The 25,461-nt window shown below is 44.7% G+C and overlaps 1 long non-coding RNA gene across 2 annotated transcripts; it reads right to left on the bottom strand.

Annotated features, from left to right (window-relative positions):
* Nucleotides 1-21,871: 21,871 nt before the first annotated feature.
* On the bottom strand, nucleotides 21,872-23,933 carry LOC115324283. 2 transcript variants are annotated; one of them, XR_005715070.3, is made up of 4 exons: nucleotides 23,893-23,933; nucleotides 22,264-22,322; nucleotides 22,086-22,140; nucleotides 21,872-21,966 (listed from the first exon to the last, which is right to left on the bottom strand). It is a non-coding gene; the product is annotated as an uncharacterized LOC115324283 (long non-coding RNA). The 2 variants fall into 2 exon arrangements; XR_005715069.3 differs by having other exon boundaries at nucleotides 21,888-21,966; nucleotides 22,082-22,140.
* Between the last annotated feature and the right edge of the window lie 1,528 nt (nucleotides 23,934-25,461).

The following is a 25,461-nucleotide window of genomic DNA, read 5'->3' on the forward strand; positions in this document are numbered from 1 at the left end:
ACCAATGTTCGATATCATCATGCTCACTGAAACCTGGTACAGCGATGACAGCGATGTTTTTCTTTTACCGGGATATGAACACTTTTATCTGAACCGCAAACAAAACCGTGGTGGTGGTGTATCCATATTGATATCAAACACAGGTTTTGAGATTGTATCCGAATACTCAGCCATTACAGATCATTATGAAGTACTATGCATACGTAAAAACCTTGAAGTGTATTGTGTTGTTTACCGCCCACCAAATGGAAATGTGTCCCAGTTCTTTGAATTTCTAGAAAAGTTGTTTAGCTCTATGACTGAAGTTAAATGCAATTTCATCCTTGGAGGCGACCTAAATATTGATTTTCTTGATCTATCACGTAATCAGTCGGAGTTATCTTTATTACTGTCTGCACATAATCTTCAGAATGTCATATCTCTTCCCACGCGTATAACAGCGTCATGTTCCTCCTTGCTTGACATGTTTATTACCAATCACGATAGCTCAAATATTACTGCTGGAGTAATGTGTTTAGATTTGAGTGATCATTTGCCCATATTCATGCTGATTCATAAACATAACGCTACAGCTAAAACGAAGGTCAATAAACTTCAACCCACCAGATACATTAGAAGCATTAACGATAAAACGTTGCAGGCGTTTAGAAGAAACGTTGAGAGCGCGAACTGGAGCAGTATAATAGGCATAAAGGATATAAATAAAGCTTACGACAAATTTATTGAGGTTTTTAAAAGTATTTATACGTCCTCATTTCCATTAAGATTGGTTAGAACCGATAGACGTGCCCGGAAACCCTGGGTTACTAAAGATCACTTAAAATCAATGCGTGCCAAAGATCGCTTATATAAAGCATTTTTAAAATCGCGAGACTTGGTCAAACTAGCAGAATTTAAGTTACTGAGAAACCACCTGAACGCAGATTTGAGGCGTGCAAAGCGAAACTATTATAACCAACTTTTTGATTTTGAATGTATGAAGCATTCTGACTTGCTTTGGAAAAGACTTAATGCTCTCTTGGGCAAAAATACTAACAATGATAGAATAGAAAAATTAGTTATTGATGGGATGGAAAAGTGCGGTTCTGAACTATCAGATGCTTTTAATCGTTATTTTGTGAACGTTGGGTCTAGTACCTACTGCAGTGATGCAGCACAAAATATACCTAGAGTTTGTGATACTATATTTTTTTATCCTACCGATGAATATGAAGTTTTTTCGACGATAAATAATTTACGCAACAATCACAGTTGCGATGCTGATAGTATAAACATTAAACCCGTGAAATTTGTTGTCGACCTCATTGTGCCTTGTTTAACACATATTTATAACCTTGCTCTTTCGTCGGGTGTGTTTCCCACAGGCATGAAAACAGCAAAAGTAACAGTACTGTTTAAGGCAGGAGATAGAAATAGTATGGGGAACTATCGTCCAATATCCATTCTTCCTATTTTTTCAAAAGCCTTAGAAAAGCTTATGCACTCAAGGATCACAAATTTCTCAGATCATCATAATGTATTAATAGAATCTCAGTTTGGGTTTAGAAAATTTAGGTCTACCGAGTCTGCCCTTTTGCACCAAAAAGAAATTATTTTAGATACTTTAGAAAAAAAGTTAACAACGATTGGCGTTTTCCTTGACTTTAGTAAAGCGTTTGATTGCATCAACCATGGTATACTTTTAGACAAGCTATTTTCGTATGGCTTTCGGGGAGTTTCATTTTCATTGTTAAGGTCATATTTTGAGAACCGTTGCCAATATGTTTCCATAAACGAGCATAGGTCCTCTTTGCTTAACATTAATTGCGGTGTTCCCCAAGGAAGCATTCTAGGTCCCCTTTTATTTCTTTTTTATATAAACGATATAGTTGCTATTGACTCTGATGTAGATTTTATTATTTATGCAGATGATACAAGTATGATCATCTCTGATTCAAATAGTGAACGTCTTATCAGCAAAACAAATAATGTCCTTTCAAAATTAAAAACCTGGTGCATAAACAATTCCCTTCATATAAATGCTAGCAAGAGCAAGGCTATAATATTCCAACTACATTCCAGAACTCAAGCAACCTCATCCTCTCTTCTGAAATATGGCACTGATATTATTCAATATGTTGAAAATGTAAAAACTCTTGGTGTATTTTTTTCTTATAACATGTCTTGGAACGACCATATTAGACACGTTCGCACTAAACTTTCTAGAATAGTGGGTGTGTTAAATAAATATAGAAACATTTTACCCACAAGTGTCAAAATTCAACTTTTTAAATCACTATTCTATCCCATCTTATGCTACGCGCACCTAGTGTGGGGGTCTACCGGCACAACGAACTTAAACTTGCTTCGAATATTGCAAAAAAAAGCTCTACGAGCCATAGCTAATGTCTCTTCAACCTCTCCATCCTTGCCACTGTTTGAGAAGTACTCCATACTTGACGTTTCAAAAATGTATCCACAACGATTAATATTAACATTCCAGTCTGCCATGAAAGGTAAATATGATACTTTTCTCGCTATTGCGGACCTTCATTTGCACGATTCCATTCGTCAAACACGTCAGATACATCCATGGCATATACCACAATCACGAACTAACTTTGGACGTCAAAGAATTAAACATGCACTTCCCGAGCTACTAAATCATATCGCATCATTAGGAATTGATGTTATGTCAGTGGGCAGAAATGATATCTCTTGCATTGTATAATACTTAAAACATACCTTCTATTGTTTTTTTGTTTTTTTTTTTTTTCTGTGTTAGTGTTGCTTGCCTTGTAGGGGTACCAAAGGGCCGGTCAAGCTGCAAATAGCAGCTTTTTTCCTTTGGTTTTCCCCCATCGTTGATGGAAATAAAGAAATGTTTCAAAAATGTTTCAAATTAATGCCGCTAAAGAAAACATGTCGCCCCCGTTGAACAAAAAGTTACAAAATGGTACCATGCTTGACAAAAGGCGTCTGCAAAAATTAAACCTGTTTTGCCATGAGGGCAGCCTGTGCATCAGAGATTTTAGTCATCAGTACATGTAATCTAACCAAGTACCAAGCCTAATCACACAATATAAGCCTAGCAGTCTGACAAGTAAAGAAGAAAAGAAAACAGGGTCCACTGGAGGCACCTTGCCAGAAGGTGCCTCGGGACTATGGCGGCATCTGCTAGGTGCAGAGCTTCTGGTCTGTGCATCAGAAAATAGGCATTAGCAAACATGATCTATCCAAGCACCAAGCCTAGTTTCACAAGATACGCTAACAACCTGAGAAAAAGAAAAACAGCCTGCAGCATAGTTGATTGCTTACCTTATCGTGTCCTGCAGTTCCGCAACTTCCGGAAAATTTGAATAAGAGTCATAGATGACCAGATAGTTTTTTCCCGCAAAATGACAAAGGTCTGCTCCAACTCTTGCCCAGGGCTGCCTGGGCGTCTCTCGGAGCAAGAGCGGTTCATCGGGATGACGATATGTAAAGTGTTTGCAGGTGGAACACTTGCTGATCCACGCAGTTATGTCTGCGGTCATTCCTGGCCAGAACATTAATTGTCTTGCGCGAGATTGACATTTTCCCAGTCCTAGGTGCCCGCAATGCACGCGCTGTAACATCTCTAGTCTTAAGCTTCGTGGTATGACTACTTTGGAGCCCTTGAGTAGTACACCATCAATGAAGGAGAGCTCCGACCGGAACGGCTTAAACTTGCCTTGCAGTGGCGCCTTTCTCATCAGGCCATGGATGACGTCTTGGAGTTCACTGTCTTGTGCTGTTTCTTTGACAAGACGTGCTTTGGTCTTGTCACTCACTAGTGTGGATAGAACACCTGTTGCGTGGACGTCGACATCGTCAGTAGTTGGAGCGCTGCTCCCGGTTCTTATGCGAGACAGTGCATCCGCCAGTATCAGTTGCTTGCCTGGGACGAACTGTAACGTAAATTCGTACCGCATTAGACGCAAAAATAGTCTCTGGAGCCGTGGTGGCATATCACCAATAGCTTTTTGTGCAATAGCTAGTAACGGGCGGTGGTCTGTTTCGATCATGATGGATTGGCCATACACGAAGTCGTGGAATTTTTCGCATCCGAATACTATGCCTAGATTTTCTTTTTCAATCTGTGAGTACCTGCCCTCACTGTCTGTCAGCACCCGTGACGCGTAGCCTACTGGACGCCATTCTTTTCCGTGCTGTTGAAACAGAGCCGCTCCTAGAGCACCTTTTGATGCATCCGTTGACAGTTTAATTGGCTTTGAGGGATCAAAAATGGCTAGAACTGGACCTTCTGTTAACATTTGCTGAAGTGAACACCACTCACGCGTGTGGACATCGCTCCATTCGAATAGTGAGTCTTCCTTAATCAAGTCTCTAAGCATGGCTGTCTTTGATGACAAATTAGGAAGGAACTTGCCGAAGTAGTTTACGGCTCCTAACAGGCGTTGAACCTCCTTTTTGGACGTCGGCAGTGGCATCTCGCGAAGACATTGTACTAGCTCGGGGTCCGGCTTGATTCCGCTCCGGCTGATCTTGTCCCCTAAGTACCGTATCTCGTCTACTCCAAACGTGCATTTCTCAGCGTTTAGAGTGATGCCACTTAACTGGGCTGCCCTCAATGCTGCTCTTAGCCGCAAATCATGTTCTTCGCGTGAAGTTCCCCAAACCAGAACGGCGTCAATGTAAACTCTGACGCCTGGAAGATCATCAAATATTTGGCTCATGGTTTTCTGAAAAACTTCAGGCGCAGAAGCGATGCCGAAAGGGAGCCTTAAATAACGATAGCGGCCAAAGGGGGTGGCGAACGTGCATATCTTGGATGTGTAATTGTCAAGCGGGATTTGATGGAACCCGTTGTTGGCATCTAGCTTGCTGAAATATTTTGCGTCAGCTAGCTCTGCTTCAATGTCTTCCCTTCGCGGCAACTGAAAATGTTCCCTTTTCAAGGCGGCATTTACGTGCTTAGGATCCATACAAACACGAATCTTCCCCGTTTTCTTTCTAACCACAACCAAAGGGCTCACCCAATCGGTCGGCTCCTGAACTTTCGCGATGATGCCGCCTGCAACCATCCTGTCAAGCTCTGCTTTCAAGGGGCCCCGGAGAGCATGAGGGACACGTCGGGCCGGTATTACTACCGGTTGTGCATCGTCTTTGAGCACCATCCTGTATTCAGTCTTGGTTTTTCCCAGACCCTTGAACAAACCTGGGAATTCGGATGTCAATTGCTGCACCAGGTCACTCTTGTTTTCTATGGAATCAACTCTGTTGACCAAGCCAAATTTCTCGCAGGCCTCAAGGCCAAGAAGGGCTTGCCTTCCTTTCTTCATAATAAAGAAGTTCAACCGACCCCTTTGTCCGTGTATCTGAACGTCGAGACACACTTTTCCCATGTGTTCAAGCGTCGCTCCGCCGTAGGACCGCAGGGTTGTGGAACTCGGCTCGAGCGGCGTTGACAGACGAAGTCTTTTGTACATAGACAGGGGCAGCAGATTTGCTTGTGCTCCAGTGTCGACTTTCAGACGGGCTTCGTGACTGCCTCTCTTCGCGGTGACCATCCAGTCGCGCTTTTCTTTTCCTCTTTCTCCGTTGACTGACAGAATGTCAAAATCGTCGGTGTCCGTGCGAGAACCCGTTGTTTGGTTGATCACGTTGTCCACGGACTTTTTTGCGCTATTGCAGACTTTAGCAGAGTGGTTCTTTTTGCCGCATTTCTTGCATGCCTTACCAAATGCTGGGCACAAGCGGGGCTCGTGAACATAGGTGCAATACTTGCATTTCATTCTGCTAGCTACGGGGTCAACGGTTTCTTCCACGTGCTCGAATGTCTTGTTTTGGCGCTCCGAGATTTCTGCGGATTTGCTGAAATCTACAGCCTTACTCAGGGTGAGGTCTTTTTCACGCAGGAGTCTTTCCCGCAGTTTCTTGCTGGCGGTGCCGTAAACGATCTGGTCGCGCAGCATCGATTCCGACAAGTCCCCGAAGTTGCAAGTCCTTGCCTTGAGCTGCAGGTCACGGAAGAAGAGCTCGAAGGCTTCCCCAGGCTCCTGCACTCTGGTCCTGAATACGTATCGCTCGTAGGTCTCGTTGACCCTCGGGAGACTGTAGTCCTCGAACTGCTGCACTAGCACATCGTAGTCTTCTTTTTCGTCGGCTGTCAACTGGAACGTATTGAACACGTCTATCGCTTCCTGTCCGGCTGCATGGAGGAAAATCGCAGCCTTCCCTATTGGAAAAACGTACAAGAAACAAACCTGCTGCTTGTACAGTTCTGGTATGACACCACCGTAATTTCTTTGTGTTACGCATGCAGCTAGTTTGGTTTGGCGTTCTGCATAACTGGAGATACCGGCACCGCTATGGCTCCGGGTCTGTCTATACTGGCAGCCACTTTGCTTGCCGATATGATTCGGTGTGGCTGGTATGATTTTGCGTCCGATGACGTAGGCGACTGCCGTCGTTCCAACAAAACGCTTATACCACGGGACCACCGGTATAACCAAATCATACATGCAGAAAGACGACCGCCATCTTCCAACGAAAACGTCCATCGTTCACCACCGCTATCGTTACATACACCATACATGTCGAAAAAGAACATAAGCCACGTTTACACGAATGCGACTTAGTCGTATTGAATCCAGTTGCTGCATTCAATATGCGGTCATGTAAACGGCATAATGCGCAAAGCGCATCGCATTTTGGAACGGGGAGGATTATTGGAAGGCGCTCGCTGCGGGAGCGAGTGAACAGCTGAGAAAATGGGGGAGGCACTCACTTGATCGAATGACGTTTTAGCGAACGCCCACGTTTCATCGAACGACACTTTAGCGAATAGTCGGACGCCGCGAAGCGGCGTTTTCGGGTGGGCCAAATGAGTTTATATCTTTGTAATGAGTTGCCGCAGACTGTCGCCGCGAAGCGACGTAAAGCGCAGCGCGACGGATGGGTTAACGCGCGCCCCCGTTATTCGCTAAAACGACCATTCGCTCAAATGTCGCCGTTCGCTAAAATGTCATTCGCTCTTGTGATATGGACCCAGAACATGGCGGCGGCCAACCTCGTCGGCGGCGCGGAGAGCGGTCCCGCAATTTTTTTCCCGAGAACGCAAGCTTTTATTGCGATCATAAGTAAGCGGAATATAGCGGAGCTGCTCGGTGAGGGCGGCCCCGTCCAAACCTTTGCGAAGTACGACTTGCGCGTCCGAAGGGATCACAAAGGCTTCGGTGCAAGCACGAATGACACCGAGAGCTCCGAGCACTGTAGAGCACTGCATGGTAGCGCAGAACGAGCAGCTCCTACCTCGGTGCAGTTCCTGGCTCCGCAAGAGCCTCTCGGACTCGGGGTCCGGTTGGTCTGGTCGCGATCGGCGAGGTCTAGCGCGGCGAAACGCGGAGGATTCCTCAAAGCGTGCACACACACGTCGCCTCTCGTTCAGAGTGAACCGGCGGCCCGGCCTGGAGTCCTAAACGCCTTCCGTCTCCCAACTTCTTCCACAGCACCGAAGACAGCGGGCACGATCTTTACGTTCACTGAATGCGTCGAAAGGCCTCCACGTGCGATGCACCGGAAAACGTGGTGCGGCTGGTGCCGGAACGGAACTGCATAACTTCGAGCTTTGAGTCAACGTGCACGGCAACAAACCGATCGTGACACCAAGCCGCGGATACCTCATCGCCGGTCGACAGCGGCAAACGGCCCGTTGCTCGTATCGTGGGCCGTGACTCGTACTCGGCCAACTTGGCGTCTTTTTGTGGCCCCTCGCGTCGTCGCAGCCAGCCACAAACCCGACAAACCCACCAGCCCGAAACCGTAGCGACCGTAGCCTGCGTTGGAGAAAAGCGAAACCGAAACTTAAAGCTTCCGCCCAGTGGCTTCCGCTCCCGCGGGTTTTCTAGCTTCGCGGCTTCCACTTCCGGTCGTCGCGGAGATGGCGAAGATAGAGCGGTGTGGGGGTTCGTTGGCTCGTTTACGGTTACGGGACAGATGTTTTGCGGTCCGTTTCTACTGCGTCTCTGGCTCTCAGCTGGACGGCACCTCTCATAGTTCAACCAGGCGTGGTCAGCCTGCGTCAGGCCGGCTCGACTCGTCCGATCGCCGGACCGCAGGCGACTTCCAAGTACGGCCGTTAGGCCTAGGATCCGTGAAACGGTAAGCGAATCTCGTCCCGTTTTCGTTCTACTTTTAAATTACGTTAGGTGCGCTACAGTATAAGCATGCGTGCCAAGTGTTCGTGACAATTTTGAACTAGAATAATTGTGCTTCATTGCGGTCATTTGCCGAAAATGTAAATCGAGCAATGAACGAGAAGCCATGCTTGAAAACGGTGTATGTACGATGTTAACTTCTACCTGGGCGGCTAAGAAAAAAAAAAGACTGGTTACGGTTGGAAGCGAGGCTGGTCCCAATGCAATGGTAAGCACTTAGAGCGCCTTTTTGAACGGCATGTTAGCAATATAGCGATCAACGAGACGAGCGACGGCGAGAAGCTACGAGAGCCGGCGCCGAGCGCCGAAGATTTCTCACTCTCGCTGCTTGCGCCGCTCGGTTCTTGGGCTTCTAGAAAACGTCGCTCATCGCCTCGGTCGCTCGCACCAATCGCTTTCATAATGTGTGTCTCGTCGCGCGGCTGACTGCCGTGTTTATTCAATATAAATCGACCTTTTTTTTTTTTTTTTTCTTTTTTTTTTCGGAAATTGTGACTAAAGAATTTCGACACCTACATTCGCGACCAAATTTTGCGACCCTACCGGAGGCATGAAGCTATCGAGTCACCGAGCCGGCGTTGCCGTAGAGCCGCGCCGCTTCTTGTTTCAAAAAGCTTTTGGCTGCCGAAATGGCTCGCCGCCCGCGGTGGCCGGTTGCGAGTCGGATTTCGACATCGCGCCTCTAGCGTTCCCCTTGCTGGGCAACGGGTAAGGAGAGGAACGCGATGCGCCATGCACTTTACCCTCCATCCTCGCAAACGCGCACAAAAAAAAAAAAAAAAAAAATGTTATTTTTGTTAGTTGCTTGAGGCGGCTCGGCTCGCGTGTTGCTCATGGCGACACGGCGGCTTTGCTTGCGTCTTTGTAGTTTGTCTTCCGTCGCTTCGCACCTTTTTTCGTTTCTTGTCGTCATTTTACAACGGTGTCAGTGAAGTATTGCTGCGAATTTGCGAGGATGTCTACCCAGCTGACGAAGCTTGGGACGATGATAACATGTCCAGAAGTTCTGACGGTGATGAAGTGTTTGGCATCGCCCCGTGATTTAGCTGAGAGTGATGCAAATAAAGGTTTTTTTTCTTTCTTTTGCCCAAAATTTCCCCTGTTTTTAAAAATAAAAAAAAGATCGACCTATATTTCAATTCTTTTTTTTTTTTTTTGTTCTGGGTGGATCCAATAAATAGGGTTCGACCTATTTTCGAGTAAATACGGTAACTTTAATTTTTATTTTGGGTTACGTCGGACGCAACTCGAATGCTTGACTGTTACGTTGGGCGTAACTTTAATTTTTATTTCGGGTTCCGTCGGACGTAACGTTAGACACTCCGTTACACTTAGAAAAAATAGGGGCTGCTGGTTCATCATATAAAGTTATAAACCAACCATTTGTGTTTAATTAAAATGCATCACTGACCTAAAAAAAAAAATACTGCTATCCTAGAGTTTATGCTATAGGAATGTAGCGCTTCAGATAAATTTGTTAATTTTTACTTTTAGTCCCTGCCCCCTCCAGATACAACATCTGGCCTAAAGCAGTGTTCCGGATCTCCTTCCAAGACCTCAGGCGGGTCGTCATTCAATCCATGAGTCGGCGGCGTCTCATGGGCGTGTTGCTGGTGCTTACTGGATGGTGCTACCGAGGGAAAAGTGGTCGTGCTTGGGCAAGGCAAGTATGGCCGCCGTAATTATAGATATTGTTTTTACCTTTGCTCGAATCCACTTTTAAGAAATGCACAGTTCGCATGTGTGCATCTCTCAATGTTTCCACAGTCGGCTGTTTTTTTTGTTTTTTTTTTTAGTGCTCTAACTTTGTCAGCGCTAGTTTCTCTAGATCATGCAAATGGGGTGCAACACTAAACCACATATGCTCTCGCAACAAACAGTGCTGTGCAGAAGCACAGTGGAATTTACTCTAGCTTTATAATGCAGCACAAAATGGTTGACTCCAAGTATAGCTACTTTTGTGACTCCGTTTAACCAAAAGCTCTGCCGAAACAAACTTGCCGCCTTATAGGTACTGCAAAAGAACCTCGCGTGCCTAACCTGGAGAAGGGCATTTTTTTTCATAGGTCAATTTTTCCTTAAACCAATACCTTCAGCCTCCTTGAAATGTTAACATTATGTGACACACGGAAGAACAGTAAACTCTTTAATGTTGGCGAACCTTTAATTTTCGCGGCCTTTAATTTTGCAGAATTCAGTGGCTGCGATTATGTCCTCTGTGACCGATTCGAGAAGAAATAGGGGCCACGAAGATAAGGGGGTTTTACTGTACATCGGAGGAAAGAGGAAGTCACTTATGTTTGTATGCAGGAGTAAAACCAACAACAACAATCATGGTGTCGACACTTTGTAAGCCTATCTGTGTCTATTGAATGATATCAATTTTGTTTTAGTTCGTTAAACATTGTTGCCTGTACATTGTGGGATGTCGTCTTCAACACGAGCAGTGGTTTTCTTCTCAAGCAGGCAGCATGGACGCGTGCCGCAGCACAACATAGTTCATTTGCAGGTGGTACCGCAGGTTGAAGGATGGTTGGCACAATATGGGGGAATCACAATTCAATGTTCTACCTCGGGCGTAGACAAGATTTGCTTATTCTAAATCATTTTGTCTAAAAATCTGGGATTTGCGATGAATGTACCCGCATGGTTGGAAGGGCCAGACAAGCCTTGTGAGCGCTTCATTTTCTAGCGTCTCAGTCCTGAACCCACTCACGCACCACATGTGTAGATGTTCCGATAGGTGGGAGCACTTATTTGGAAAATGGTGAATGGCAACTGTTATCTTTATCAGACTTCTGTATTATGGTCAAAGTTGGACTGCATATTTGCAATACTTTTTCTCACTTAAAAATATGTCATACTAAAATATGTAGAATAGCCGATGACAAAAAGAGAATGGCTGGGCGTCCTCCAGCACGTGCTTGTGCTTTTCACCCCACTTTGGACAGATGTGCTTGCTCCAGGCTCATGAGGCGCTGAAACGTCATCGAAGGTAGCAGACGGGCTGGTGGTGGAACAACGGAGACTTCTCCCTGCCTTTCTCATGCTGTCAGTGAGCGTGTACTTCTATACTCTAACTTAGCTTAACCTGCACAGAGCTGAGGAGAATAGGCTTGGCGAGTGCCCTTACTGCATATGCTGAGGTAGAATAGCCGAGGTACAGCTGGGGCACTTTCTGAATCAAGAACATTGTGTATCTTACCTTCAAAAACACATCATTTTGGGGGTGCAAAAGGAATTGTAAGGCATATCTTTGTTTGTATTGTCCTATTACGCATCGCAGGCACGTAGCCAGGGGGAAGCTTATGAGGCCCCCCCCCCCCCCCCGATATCTTCCATTTTGCATGGGTCCTCCTCTCCCCCCTCCCCCTCATACAGCGTTTTGTCATGAGGGGGCCCCCCCCTGAAACAAAATCCTGGCTACGTGCCTGACGCATCGACTCCAACTTAATGCGGAGTCAACCCACCCTGTTGATAAATTTAATGCCTGCCAGGTAATTTGTTTTGCATTCAGTTAATATATCAGTATTCAGTTAGGTATCCCAAGTCATTAGTCGTTGAGATGCAGTCTCTCTGCAAGTCAGTCATGTTTAACATTAATAAAACTGCTTGTCAAATAATGGCACTGTCGAGGACATGTACTCGGCTCGAGCGATCGCTGTGCACAAGCTGGTCGTGTGGTTACAGGCAGCAAACATCCCGGTTGGAACATCCTACCTCGCAATGTAGCTGAAGACTAGGTCAGGGCCCCACTCACAAACGTCTATACTTTGCATCTCTTTTAAGCTGGACCACTTTTGACACTACAAGCCATTGCAGCAAAAACAGTGCGAGACATGATTATAAGCTCGACGTACCATGGCATCCAACTAGAAGGTCACATGGCTTGCAGCTTCTGCCGTGGTTAACTTTAAACTGAGATAGTTTGGAATAATGCTCCCGGTTTTTAGTGTTGCCCGGCACGGTTAACAATTTGGTGATATAGTGCTGCATTGAAAAATCTGCATTCGTGACTGTATCACCTTATGAATGCATACTAGCTATTAAACTCTCCATTCTGCAGAGAAATGAAATGCACTTTGCTTCCAAGTGCAGCTACTTCTGAAACTTCATGGTATGAAGCACCTTATGGCTGCAAGCTCTGACCGATCTTGTTCTCTGGTCTTCGCAGGCCCATTGCAGGGAGTCACTCCGAGAGCCTCACCAGAGGTTCCTGCCCGTGGTCGTTCTAAATTTTTTTGTTGTAGGTATGCATCCTTTCTGTCTTTCCCTTAATTGTACTCGGGCGTTTTCTTTTCATTGTCGCAGATTTGCCTCAAAATTGGTTCAGCACAAAAATGGATGCTGTACAACTGTATCCCGCATATTTTGTTCAAGATAACTTTTCTTTGCGAAAGTTAGATTTTTTTTTATGAAGGTTAGTCTTTTTTTGTTTTTATTCACAAATTTATTTGAGTTTCCATGGGCAACAACGTTATGCCAAGGGCAAGGACAAGTTCACTGCTCTAACTTGTTCTCAACTGATTGAAAGAAATTTTGTGTTAATGTCGTGAAACCTCTTTCCAGCACTTGCTTTGCAGCATGGAAACAAATTATACATGGGACATACTTTTCTTTAGACTGCTTGTTCATTCTGCAGGTCTGCCTTCTATAGATGTCGTGCTACTGGAGAGCAGGCGAATTCGATTGTTGGTTTTGCCATTGCTTTTTTTTTTAGCCGTTGTCTGTTTTGACTAGTTAGCTGAAAATAATGATCTGGTACCCTTTAGTCAGTAAAATAGATAGTGTGTGCTGCTGTTAGTGTCAAGTAGAGATGCACGCTTTTTAGGCGTTTTGCGCAGAGTGGTACCCATTTTTATTGGTTAGCCTCTTGGTGCGCCAACTAAACTCTTTCTATCCAGACACCTGCCCTTTGCTTTTATTTGGCAGGCTTTGGCAATAAAATAGTACAGTGTTATTCCTCGGTGGCTTAAAAACCTAAAGAAAGAAGTTTCTTCATGTTTAAACGCAAAGTTTTATAAAGGCAAAAATCAATTAAGCCAGTAGCAGACGACACATAGCCTCAGCAGTGCTTCGCGCCAACAGCGTTGCGTCAAAATAGCGGTCGTCTCCTTTTTGCTGCCTTCTCTCTCCCTCCTTCGGCGCTCTCCTCCTTTTCCTCCTCTCCGTCACGTTTGTCACCACACCCACTGGTTAAACTCTCCCACTATACGGCTCTGCATTGCAGTAGTAGTTTTTTTTATAGTCTTTAGAGTTAAATGTGAATATTTGACAGAAATCTCCCTGGTTGGGGTGAAAGAGGGTTAAATGAATGCATTTGATCATTCGCCTTAATTCGGTACCCATCATTTCAAGGCCTGTGTGGCCTTGTCCTGGGGTGTGTCTATGACTGTGGCTGTGAAGGAGCAGTTTTTTAATAGGTGCACGTACAAAGTATAAAAACAAAAGGATCTATGTGCTGATCACGAAAGAATATGCTAGCCATTCTAATGTAGCTCTGCCAAGTACTTGATTGTGATTTGTTTTTATTTCCAGCTACTTGGTTGCCTCAAGATCTGGAGATCCTAGTGGCCACAAGCTTGGACTCAATCTTCTTCTGTGGTCCGGCCAGGACCATGGGGGAGGTAATCCCAGCAACAAGAGCATCACAGTATCTCCCTGCCTGTGACTTTCGATTAGCATCACGACAAGGGAGTCCTCATGCCACCAAGTGTTAGGTATGCTACTCGAAATAAGCATTCTTACCTCTTCTTGAAGTGAAACAGCAAAAGCACTACTAAGCCTAAAATGCAAAAAACATTCAAATCTAGGGTTGGATGGAGTTCCAATTACAAAAAGGCGTCTGCAGACATGATTCACATGTGAACTTAAAGCCCACGGATGTAGGTTCGACAGAGTCACAGAAATAACTTCCCGCAGATGGCTTCGCTAGTGCTATACACAAACAAATTCTTAAAATAATCATTGTGTTACGTTGGTGTCATCAATCTTATGTACCTACCCCACCCAGCAGTCGGGAGATGTGAAATATAAAAAAATGGGAACTTGCACATTGTCAGCTCTGCAAAGATAATATATTGAACTGAGCATAGCACGTTCAACTTAAGAAAGCGATTCAGTGCAGGCCTAGTTTTAAGCTTCACATATTTGTTATTGCCCTTCATAATGAAGTAAAAACTGCTTAAGTTGTGGCCCACTACAGGCTTTCTATTAGTGTTAAAAAGTGTTAAGTCAGTTTAAACAGCTCGCTCCAAATATTTTCTTGAAATGCATAGGTTTATGGAAATTATTATGTGGATGTTTGCAGACAGTCATGGTGAGACCAATCTTTAGTGCCAAGTGTTCCACTTATTCAGAGTTGGTTGAGTCTGTAAATATTGTAGGTCGCAAATTAAATTTTTATAGTATGCAATGGGCACAATCATCCGTAATGACTAGCTCTACCTAGGGGAACTTCATACATTTACTACGGCAAGATGGTTTCGCAAAACTAAGTATTTAGTTTATTCAACTCCTGCACTAACCTTATCTCTAGAAACTTTTTATATTCTGTACGATGCTGAGTTAGGATTCTGGAAGTAGTTTTTCTAGAACTACGCTAGACATTTCCAGTTGATAATTTTTCTCGCAAAGCATTCGAGAGAGCCAAACCCTGTAATATACGGATGGAATTCCAGAATGATGCGACTGGCAGTTTGAAACATTCGGCACTGTAACAGTAACAATGACATGTCACTTGCCTATGTAATGCTCATTGTCGCAGATCAAACTGCTTTTTCTGTCTGCGCTCATTTTCAGTGGACTCATTCAGCGAACTCGCACCCGGGACTGCAGCGCTGGGTTCTGCGAAGTAATTTGCATGAATATAGATGCAACAGGTTTCTTTGAGCGTGCGTCTAACACGTATTCTTCATATTGAATCTGCTACTGTATTCATGACCATCTCCTTAATTGTATCCACATTCCAGCTTATTTTTATTTTGACATTTGAGTTTTCTTCAGTACTTTTCTCAACATCTGTGCTTGTTGGGCCGTACTCAAGACCATACATCTTGTCTTTCACTAATACATCAATATATAAAACTGTTGATGCCGAGTGAGAATTCAAGGTACCGAATCTGTCGTGCGAGTTAAATAAGAACCAATAAAAAGCTCTACAAAGGAAATTTTGTTAAAGGAGGCTGTATAAGCACTAGAATAGCACATGCCATGCTAAAAAAAAAAGATACAAATTCTTGTTAGGTATGCAAGGATGACACTGCTGTGCTGTTTCTGATGTGTCACAACAAAAATCAGTGCCATACAGTGTTCCTTATGGAAGTACAAACTGTCGAATTCAAAGCCCAGAAGTTTTATTCAAGAATGTTCCTCAATACAAATGTATTTAGAGATCTGAGCCACTGACTCATACATGACTATGTGGCGAACATTCATTTTCATGTGCATTATAGTTTACAAGGTCTAGTCTGCATTGATTTATTGCATTCATGCTGAAACTGGGAGGGGTTCTCTGGGTATGAATAAAGATATAAACATTTCTTAAAATCAAAACATTTGAGAACAGACTATACGGCTCTGCATTGCAGTAGTAGTTTTATTTGTAGTCTTTACAGTTGAAGGTGAATATTTGACAGAAGTCTCTCAGGTTGGGGCGAAAGAGGGTTAAATGAATGCATTTGATCATTCGCCTTAATTCGGTACCCATCATTTTAACGCCTACGTGGCCTTGTCGTGGGGGGTGACTATGACTAAAATAAGAGGATCTATGTGCTGATCACGAAAGAATATGCTAGCCATTCTAATGTAGCTCTGCCAAGTACGTGATTGTGATTTGTTTTTATTTTCAGCTACTTGGGTGCCTCAAGATCTGGAGATCCTAGTGGCCACAAGCTTGGACTCAATCTTTTTCTGTGGTCTGGCCAGGACCATGGGGGAGATAATCCCAGCAACAAGAGCATCGCAGTATCTCCCTGCCTATGACTTTCGATCAGCGTCACGACAGGGGAGTCCTCGTGCCACCAGGTGTTAGGTATGCCACTTGAAATAAGCATTTTTCTTACCTATTACTAGAACAGCAAAAGCACTACTAAGCCTAAAATGCAAAAAGAATATTCAAATCTTAGGTTGGATGGAGTTCCAATTACAAAAAGGAGTCTGCAGACATGTTTAACATGTGAACTTAAAGCCCGTGGATGTAGGTTCGACGGTGTCACAGAAAAAACTTCCCGCAGATCGCTTTGCTCGTGCTATACCCAAACAAATTCTTAAAATAATTATTGTGTTTCGTTGGTGTCATCAATCTTATGTCCCTACCACACCCAGCAGTCGGGACATGTGAAATATAAAAAAACAGGAACTTGCACATTGTCAGCTCTGCAAAGATTTATACAGTAAACAGAGCATAGCACGTTCAGCTTAAGAAAAAAATTCAGTGCAGGCCTTTATTCATGGTTCACATATGTGTAATTGCTCTTCATAATGAAGGGAAAACTGCTTAAGTTGTGGCCCACTACAGGCTTTCTATTAGTGTTAAAAAGTGTGGTAGAAAACAAGATTGCGCTTGGAAGACGGGGACATAGGAAGGACAGACACAACAGAGCGCTAACATTCAACTGATTTAATTCAAGAACCTCAGCGTAGAAACGGACTTTGTCACCGCACCACATCTCAACCAATCCGTTCTGCCACGGACCGCAAGTACGCCAACTCCTTATCCGCCAAGTCAATTGACGCCATACTGACACAACTTGTGCCGGAACTATTTATAGTGTCAGCCTCCATAATCTCGCTAACAGTCCTATCTTTGTGCCTCTCAAGAACAGTAGACGAAGCAAATAATTGTTTGCACCCGCAGTCATGACAGTGACACGACAGATCATCACTGCGAGTGCAAACCATTATTTGCTTTGTCTACTGTTCTTGCTAGGCACAAAGATATGACTGTTAGAGAGATTATGGAGGCTGATGCTATAAATAGTTCTGGCACGTGTTGTGTCAGTGTGGCGTCAATTGACTTGGCGGATAAGGAGTTGGCGTACTTGCGGTCCGTGGCAGGGCCACGGATTGGTTGAGATGTGGTGCGGTGACGCGGTGTGTTTTTACGCTGAGGTTCTTGAATTAAATCAGTTGAAAGTTAGCACTCGGTGGTGTCTGTCCTTCCTATGTCCCCGTCTTTAAAGCGCAATTATGTTTTCTAACGTACCGTACAAACTTGCCCAACAATCAGCACTTGTTAAAAAGTGCTATTGTGTTTTAAGCAGCTCGCACCAAATATTTTCTTGAAATACATAGGTTCATGAAAATTATTATGTAGATGTTGGCAGACAGTCATGGTGAGGCCAATCTTTAATCCCAAGTGGTCCACTTATTCAGAGTTAATTGAGTTTGTAAATATTGTAGGTCGCAAATTAAATTTTTATGGTATGCAATGGGCACAATTATCCGTAATGACTAGCTCTACCTAGGGGAACTTCATACGTTTACTACGGCAAGATGGTTTCGAAAAACAAAGTATTTAGTTTATTCAACTCCTGCACTAACCTTGTCTTTAGAAACTTTTTATATTCTTTGCGATGCTGAGATAAGATTCTGGAAATTGTTTTTCTAGAACTACTCTAGATATTTCCAGTTCATCATTTTTCTCGCAAAGCATTCGAAAGAGCCAAACCCTGTAATGTACGGAGGGAATTCACAGAATGATGCGACTGACAGTTTGGAACATTCGGCACTGTAACAGTAATAATGACATGTCACTTATGTAATGCTCATTATCGCAGATCAAACTGCTTTTTCTGTCTACACTCATTTTCAGTAGACTCATCCAGCGAACTCCCACCTGAGACTGCAGCGCTGGGTTCTGCAAAGTAATTTGAATGAATAATGATGCAACAGGTTTCTTTGAGCGTGCGTCTAACACATATTCTTTATATTGAATCTGCTAAGTGTATTCATGACCATGTCCATAATTGTATCCACATTCCAGCTTATTTTTATTTTGACATTTGAGTTTTCCTCAGTACTTTTCTCAACATCTGTGCTTGTTGAACCATACTCAAGTCCATACATCTTGTCTTTCGCTATTACATTAATATATAAAACTGTTGATGCCGAGTGAGAATTCAAGGTACCGAATCTGTCGTGCGAGCTAAATAAGAACCAATAAAAAGCTATACAAAGGAAATTTTGTTAAAGGAGGCTGTATGGGCATTAGAATAGCACATGCCATGCTAAAAAAAAAAATACAAATTCTTGTTAGGTATGCAAGGATGACAGTGTTGTGCTGTTTCTGATGTGTCACAAAAAACAAAAAAAATCAGTGCCATACAGTGTTCCTTATGGAAGTACAAACTGTTGAATTCGAAGCCCAGAAGTTTTATTCAAGAATGTTCCTCAATACAAATGTATTTTGAGATCTGAGCCACTGACTGATACATGACTATGTGGCAAACATTCATTTTCATGTGCATTATAGTTTACTAGGTCTAGTCTGCATTGATTTATTGCATTCATGCTGAAACTGGGAGGAATTCTCTGGGTATGAATAAAGAGATAAACATTTCTTGATATCAAAACATTTGAGAACGGACAAAAGGAAGGATCTGAGAACGGTATCTTAGATTCTCCTTTTTCTTACAGTATATCTAATGTTCACTTTATTTCACCTGATGCATTTAGTTTCTAGCGCAGCTGTTAGCACCCGTTTCCGCGTTTCGCGGCGTCGCTGTCGGCGTAACCGCCCAACTAAACTTGGCAGGAAATTGAATTAATGTGGTGGTCATGTGACGTTAATATTTCCGCTAAGTCTAGCTGAGAAACTGAGTGTTTTTATGGATGACGTGACACGGTCATGCGACGTCATTTTCCCCGCTACTTTTAGCGGAAAAACTGCATTTGTGTTGAGGTCATGTGACATCAATTTCCGCGCTAAATTTATTGGGAAACTTAACCCGCTAAATTTAGTGGGGAAATTTCCCCCTAAATGGGAGGGAGCAGAAGAGGAGGAGGGGAGGGGAAGGAGGGGCATACCCTCCCATCTTCCTCTTCGAGAGCTGTACTGTATTTTCTCATTACAGAGAATTGTAAACGTCTCATATTTCATCTCATGTTTTTTCAACTTTTATATTGCAGGTGCGCTTGCAGCACAAATCTGGGTTGTGCTGATCCTCTACGCACAAGTTAGGAACTCCTGAGTGACAAGAGTGGGAGTTTGGTCTGACAGCTCAAGGGACACCATTGTTCAGTATTGAATTTTTAATTATCTTCTTTTGAGCAAAGTTAAGCTTTGCTGCATGCAGTTCTTCTAAAAATAAATACCTGCAACCAAATTTACCAGGTCACGACATTTTGCCTCTGCTCTTAGTGCTCCTGGTGAGCCTCGGATGAGAGCTTACTGGGGTGCAAACATCATAATTGTTTGAAACCACTCACTGATGTAGAGACTTATTGACATCCAGCATTCCAATGAAACGCTGGATATCCACAAGTCTTTCTTGAACAATGCAAGCGGGAAAGGAACCATACAATCATATTGTATTGGGGGACATTCTACAGAGTGTTTTTTTGTATATTTTACAGATTTTTTTAAAAAAAGCCGTAAAAGCTACATTTACGCAGTCTGTACACGTGAATTATATGGCCAGGGCGGCATAGTATAAAAGGCTAATTTGTAATGATCAGTCGGCTTATTACAGAGATGTGCCAGACTTCTTTCAGAAAACTAGATGGAGGTTCATTCTCGCGTGGTTTTATCCCGCGAATCTGAATATCCCGTTCGTTTTCCACAAAGATGTAACTAAACGTGAGAAAACACAAAAAAAACATCCTACCAATAGTGACATCGTAAGAAGACCTTTCAGCCGCCAAGTGCATGTCGCTTAAGGGCCGCGCGTCCAGTCGCAAGTTTTCTAGGTATATTCTCCCGCATTGGCACCAGTCGTGACACATTTTTCTGCCCCTTTAAAAAATAGCATGTGCGTGCATAGCTTTCATAGGCACTGAAGATGCGTGAACAAAGATTTTGAAAGCTGCTCTTGTGACGTCCCTCTCTAGGGAAGTGCTTTCAAAGCGCTTTAAAAATGACTCTATGCAGCCTCGATTAATTAAATTAGCAAATAATTTTGATATTTGAGATTCTGGAGGTCAAATTAAGAAGATTTAAAAGTGTTTTCTCAAATACAAAACCGCTTCAGCCTCTCTCTAAGTATAGTATGTTCCTAAAATTTTTAATCAGTGAAAATAGACCCATGGTTCCAATTAGAAACTTCTAAGCATCATCAAAACACACTAAATCAATTTTCTTTGTGAAGATATAAGACAAGAGCAGCATTTTATGGTGTTCTAAAAGAATGGTCAATTTGGACGCGTTTCCAGACTTCGGTTTCTTACCAGAGCGCATCTTTGCACCTACGGTCCTGCTGCCCGGTGGCCGCAGTGCGAAGCCGCCCCCTCGCCTCCCTCGTAGGATGGAGGGAAGCAAGGCGCACGTGTGTTGCGCGTCTAAGCCCCTGGGGAACAGGACCGTGGGCGCAAAGATGAGCTCTGATAAGAAACTGAAACCTAGAAACTCGTCCAAATAAAGCATTTTTACAGAACGCGTAAAATGCTACCCCTGCATTATATCCTTCTAAAAAGAGTTGATTTTGTGGTTTTCAGTGACTCAGCAAGTTTCCAATAGAAACCATAGTTTCATTTTCACTAATTAAAAAGTTAATTAACAAATTGTATTTAATTATCTGACTGATCGTTACGACTAGGTCCCTATACTACGTACGCCTGGCCATATAACACTCCTGCACAAATCGCATTAATTTAGCTTTCACGGCCTTTCTAAACATATATGTAAAGCTTAAAACTAAATTGCCGTGTACAACAGTGAAAAGGCGAAACCACCATGTTGGAGCCATATGGCTCCAACATGCCGGTATCGCCTTTTCGCTGGTATAGGATGTCCCATATTACGTTATCCATGTATGGTTCCGTCCGCCTACATGGTTCCGCCATAATCCACTACGCCGGTATAGGATGTCCCATAATACGACACGCTTGTATGGTTCCGCCTACCTGTATCGTTCCGCCGTAATCCACTATACTGGAGCTGCCTTTTCGCTTGTATAGGATGTCCCATATTACGGTTACGCTTGTATGAGCCTTTTCCATCATCTTTCCATCATCGATATTTTCCAACAGGGTTCTGCTGCTTCGTTCTCGGTTCCTTAGTCGCTGTGGCTATGAAGTACAGTTCCATTCGTTGCTTGAAGCGTTTCTAGTTCTCGGCCGTGTCTTCCGATAGCCGGAGTCCTCCTGGTGGCTTCAGCTCAGCCATGCCAAATCTCGCGTTTCGCTCACCTCAAAGTGGAAGATTGTCATCCCACTTCTGACACCATGTAACGGTGGGTGATTAGCACAAAGAGGAGACAGGCATGATTGCTGACACGTCTCGACGCCCGAGCCCTGGGCCGACGTTCCATTTATTGGCACGTGCTGCCTGGTGCCTGCGCACCTGCAGACGATGATGTTGCTAGCCGATTGCCGATACAGCCAGACAGAGCCTCGGGACTATGGTAGCGTCTGTGCTACAAGCAGAGCCTCTCGCCTGTGCATTAGATTACTCATTAGTATACGTGATCTAGACAAGCACCTAGCCTAGTCACACAATTTTACTTAGCAGCCTGACAAGTAAAGAAGAAAAAAATAAAATAGGGTCCGCAGGGTAGTGAATTGCTTACCTTGCAAGAACGTACCTCGGGACAATGATGGCATCACTGCTAGGTGCAAAGCTTCTGGCCTGTGCATCAGAGTAGTCATTAGTAAACGTGACCTAGCTAGGCACCAAGCCCAATTTCACAATACATGCATTACAACCTAAAAAAAAAAACAGTGCAGGATAGTTGGTTGCTTACCTACCCAGAAAGGGCATCAGGACTATGGTAGCGACTGTGCTACAAGCAGAGCCTCTCGCCTGTGCAGTAGAGATGAAAGTCATTAGTACACGTGATCTAAGCAAGCACTTAGCCTAATTTCACAATATATGCTTAACAATCTGACAAGAAAGCAAAAATCAGCAGGATAGTTGATCGCTTACCTTGCCAGACGGTGCCTCGGGACTATGGCGACATGTGTGCTAGCAGCAGAGCTTCACTCCTGTGCGTTAGAGATTCGAGTCATTAGTACACGTGATCTAACCAAGCATTTTATGTTATCGCACACTTCACAGGTGCGTGAGATGACTTGCATACTACAAGCACAAGGAGACACTCGCGTTTTTGAACCATTAACACTTCAACACCTAATTGTTGCTGTAGTGTGACAAAGTGTATGCTTCACAAATGAAAAATGCAATAAAACGTGTAGTCTAATTTTACAAATTTTGCCCAAGAAAGATTCTGACAAGTAGGGTACCAACATGACAATTCAAAGTTAGCCAATCTCGAGCTTCGCAAAAGTTAGCATCCGCGGGTACAGCCACTGCACATGTTTCCGAATAGAGCTCTCAAAGTAACGCCAAACTGAGCACCACACACAGCGAAGCTGGTGAATGCTGTCCTAGAGTTCCTGCATAGGCCCCCTATGGGAGCCAGAGTTGCGCGTCTTTTCTCTACGTGCCGCCGCGCCGCTATTTGCCGAGATCCGACCACGTACCGTGCAAGAAAGTAACGTTGCACGCGCCCCGCCGTACGCACCCTGCTTTTGAGCGCGCCGCGCGCCTCGTCGGTTCGAGAGTCAATGGTTCCAGTACCCTCTCCCTCTTCGTAGTGGCAGAGCAGGGAGGGAATATGGTTTCGTTGTGTCGACCTCGGGGGCGGAAGATTACGGGGACAAAGGCGAGTTTGGGGGAGCAGTATCTAGGTCACAGCGCCTCAATGGTTGAACAGGATGTAGCTGACGTTTTGGGTGTGGAACGGGTGGGAGAGGCCTTGCGCGCGCGTTGTTTTCTCGACATTTAGCCTCGTGTCGAGGTGGCAGCACATATTCGCCAAGAGGTCCAAAAGTCGCGTGAGGAGCTGGATCAACATGCCGTGCAGGAAAAACGGCGCTACAAAGATGAACGCGGAACTCTGACTCCCGTAGGGAACCGATACAAGAACTCTAACTGCCTTGTCCCGAAGCGCCACCTTAGTTCCATCATCCGCACGGAACATCGCATTGCATAACCATACGTGCGAGCGAAGCCGGTAACAAGCGCGAGCATGTTGCTCTGCAATCGAACTATACGTTTCACCGACAGATCGTTTTATAGATAGGCGATGATTCATCGCCAGAATGCTTGATCGACAGCACAAACTACCTTTTTTTCTGTAAGGAGCCGCCTCACACTGTTGCCACGAAGCGGATAGTACGTGTAGGATACACCCGCGACGAAATGTCCCTACAACGCTAAATCCGCGTAACGAGTGTCGATGAAACGGTAGTGTCGACGAACGAGAGTCCATGAAACATCTGTCCACAAATCGTGTTTTTTGGCGAACCGATAGAGACCCGTTGCTCTGAATGACGCCAGCTCTACACGGAAGAATAATGTCTCGAAGCTGCGATGTCGTGCTCGTTTGTACACTCAGAGAACCGGGCACCGCCACCGCGCACACATGCCACAAATACAAAAGCGAAGAAACTCTGACATAAACAGGAGAAAAAGGAAAGCACGTCTCAGCCAGCAGGCCCCATGCCTCGCAAAACGCAGCATCCAACGAGTGCATGTAAACGACAGACTTACCTTTATCGGGCGTGCACATCTTGGTTTGTGACTGCAGCTACGTGCCAAGCATCGCTTCGTGAACACGATCCGCTTTGTCCAACCACCTTATAAAAAAACACGCAATTCAAAATAGCGCGAATGAACAAAGGCGACGTCACCCGCCAACCGAAGCAAAAGTATGGCCGCCGAAGCACGCCGACATGGAATGCAGGAGGTCAAGCCTCTTAGCAACACGAAGGCCAGATAACGCGCGAAACGCGATCGGTATCGCGATAGGTTGTCAGTCGGATGACGTGTAACCAGTAACTGCTAATCAGGACGCGCGCTCTACTCTATTACCGTGCGCATTTTGTTTGTTTTCTTGCGCTCTCCTGATAGCACTCGCTCTCCCCTTTTTGAAAAAGGAAAGGGGGGGGGAGGGTGTAATGGTGCACCTAGCAACTCCCTCGCCTCGCCCGCCGATTCCTTTGGGAGAGGAGGATTCGCGTGATGGGAGTGCGATTACGCTCGCCGGGTGTCTCCATGCAGTCGAAGGGGGGTGTAAGGGTGCGCGATACACCCACATACACCCTTTTTTTCTGAGAGTGTGCGTTCATTGTAAGCGACCGCAGACTTTCCTTTCACGCAGTGATGAGATGCACGACTTCGTCAAGGGGGCAATCGGAATTGAAACCATGCCGCTTCTCTCCATGGCGGAAGAGATCCCATAATGCAGCGCGCGTAGTGCTGCAATCGGTGCATTTCTGGAAGTGGTCTACTGACCCTCTTCGAAATTCAGTCTGGGAACTCTAATCACTACTATCAATTCAGTGCAGGTCCATGGCCTCTTGTATGGCTCTGGCATCTGTGCAAAACTAATGGCGGCCTTCTTGGGGCTGATTAAGAAAGAAGTTGAAGATACTGCCAAGTGGAGGATATATATACCCTGTACTTTCTAGATGTCATTACAACACGACGCGAGTATTAGATACAACGGTTGTGTAAGTGTTTATCTCAAAGTGTGGTCCAATCACTCCCTTTGGCGAGAGTTTGGCTCTAAAACCGTTTGATGGCGAAGATTTAATTAAGAGGCTAACGCTGGTCAGTTCTGTTCACACCATAAAAACTGAAACAAATCAAGAAAGCATTATGAGGGGATCGGATGTCCAGTTCTCACATGCTATTGGCGTCCGAAAGGGACGTGACGGTGACGGTTTCATGACTGCCTTAGTTTGTCGTAGGAGAAACTGCTTTTTGAGCCACCAGATGGCGCTGAATTTTGAAAAGGGTAGCTATTGCGCCCGCTTCGTACTAAGCACCGAGATGGCGGCCCCGTCAAACAAATCAAGGAATAGTGTGCCGATACTACTTAGTGGCGCTAGTTTGCACCAAAGCGGACCCTGGCCAATGCTACGTGTCTTTCAAACTACTCCAGCGCTACGAGCGTACCGCGCGATCCTGCGATTGGGCGCATTCAGTGAGCATATCTGCAGTGCAGACATAAGCTCTCGCTTAAAGCTCCGCTGTTTGGCCTCGGCTTGTCCGTCGAAAAGCCAAAAAAGCCTTCCCTGGGCGTTTACTGCCACGTCAAGCCGGCTTCGGGTCACC

The sequence above is a fragment of the Ixodes scapularis genome, unplaced genomic scaffold (assembly GCF_016920785.2).
Source record: "Ixodes scapularis isolate PalLabHiFi unplaced genomic scaffold, ASM1692078v2 PGA_scaffold2__306_contigs__length_199485367, whole genome shotgun sequence".
Classification (NCBI taxonomy): domain Eukaryota; kingdom Metazoa; phylum Arthropoda; class Arachnida; order Ixodida; family Ixodidae; genus Ixodes; species Ixodes scapularis.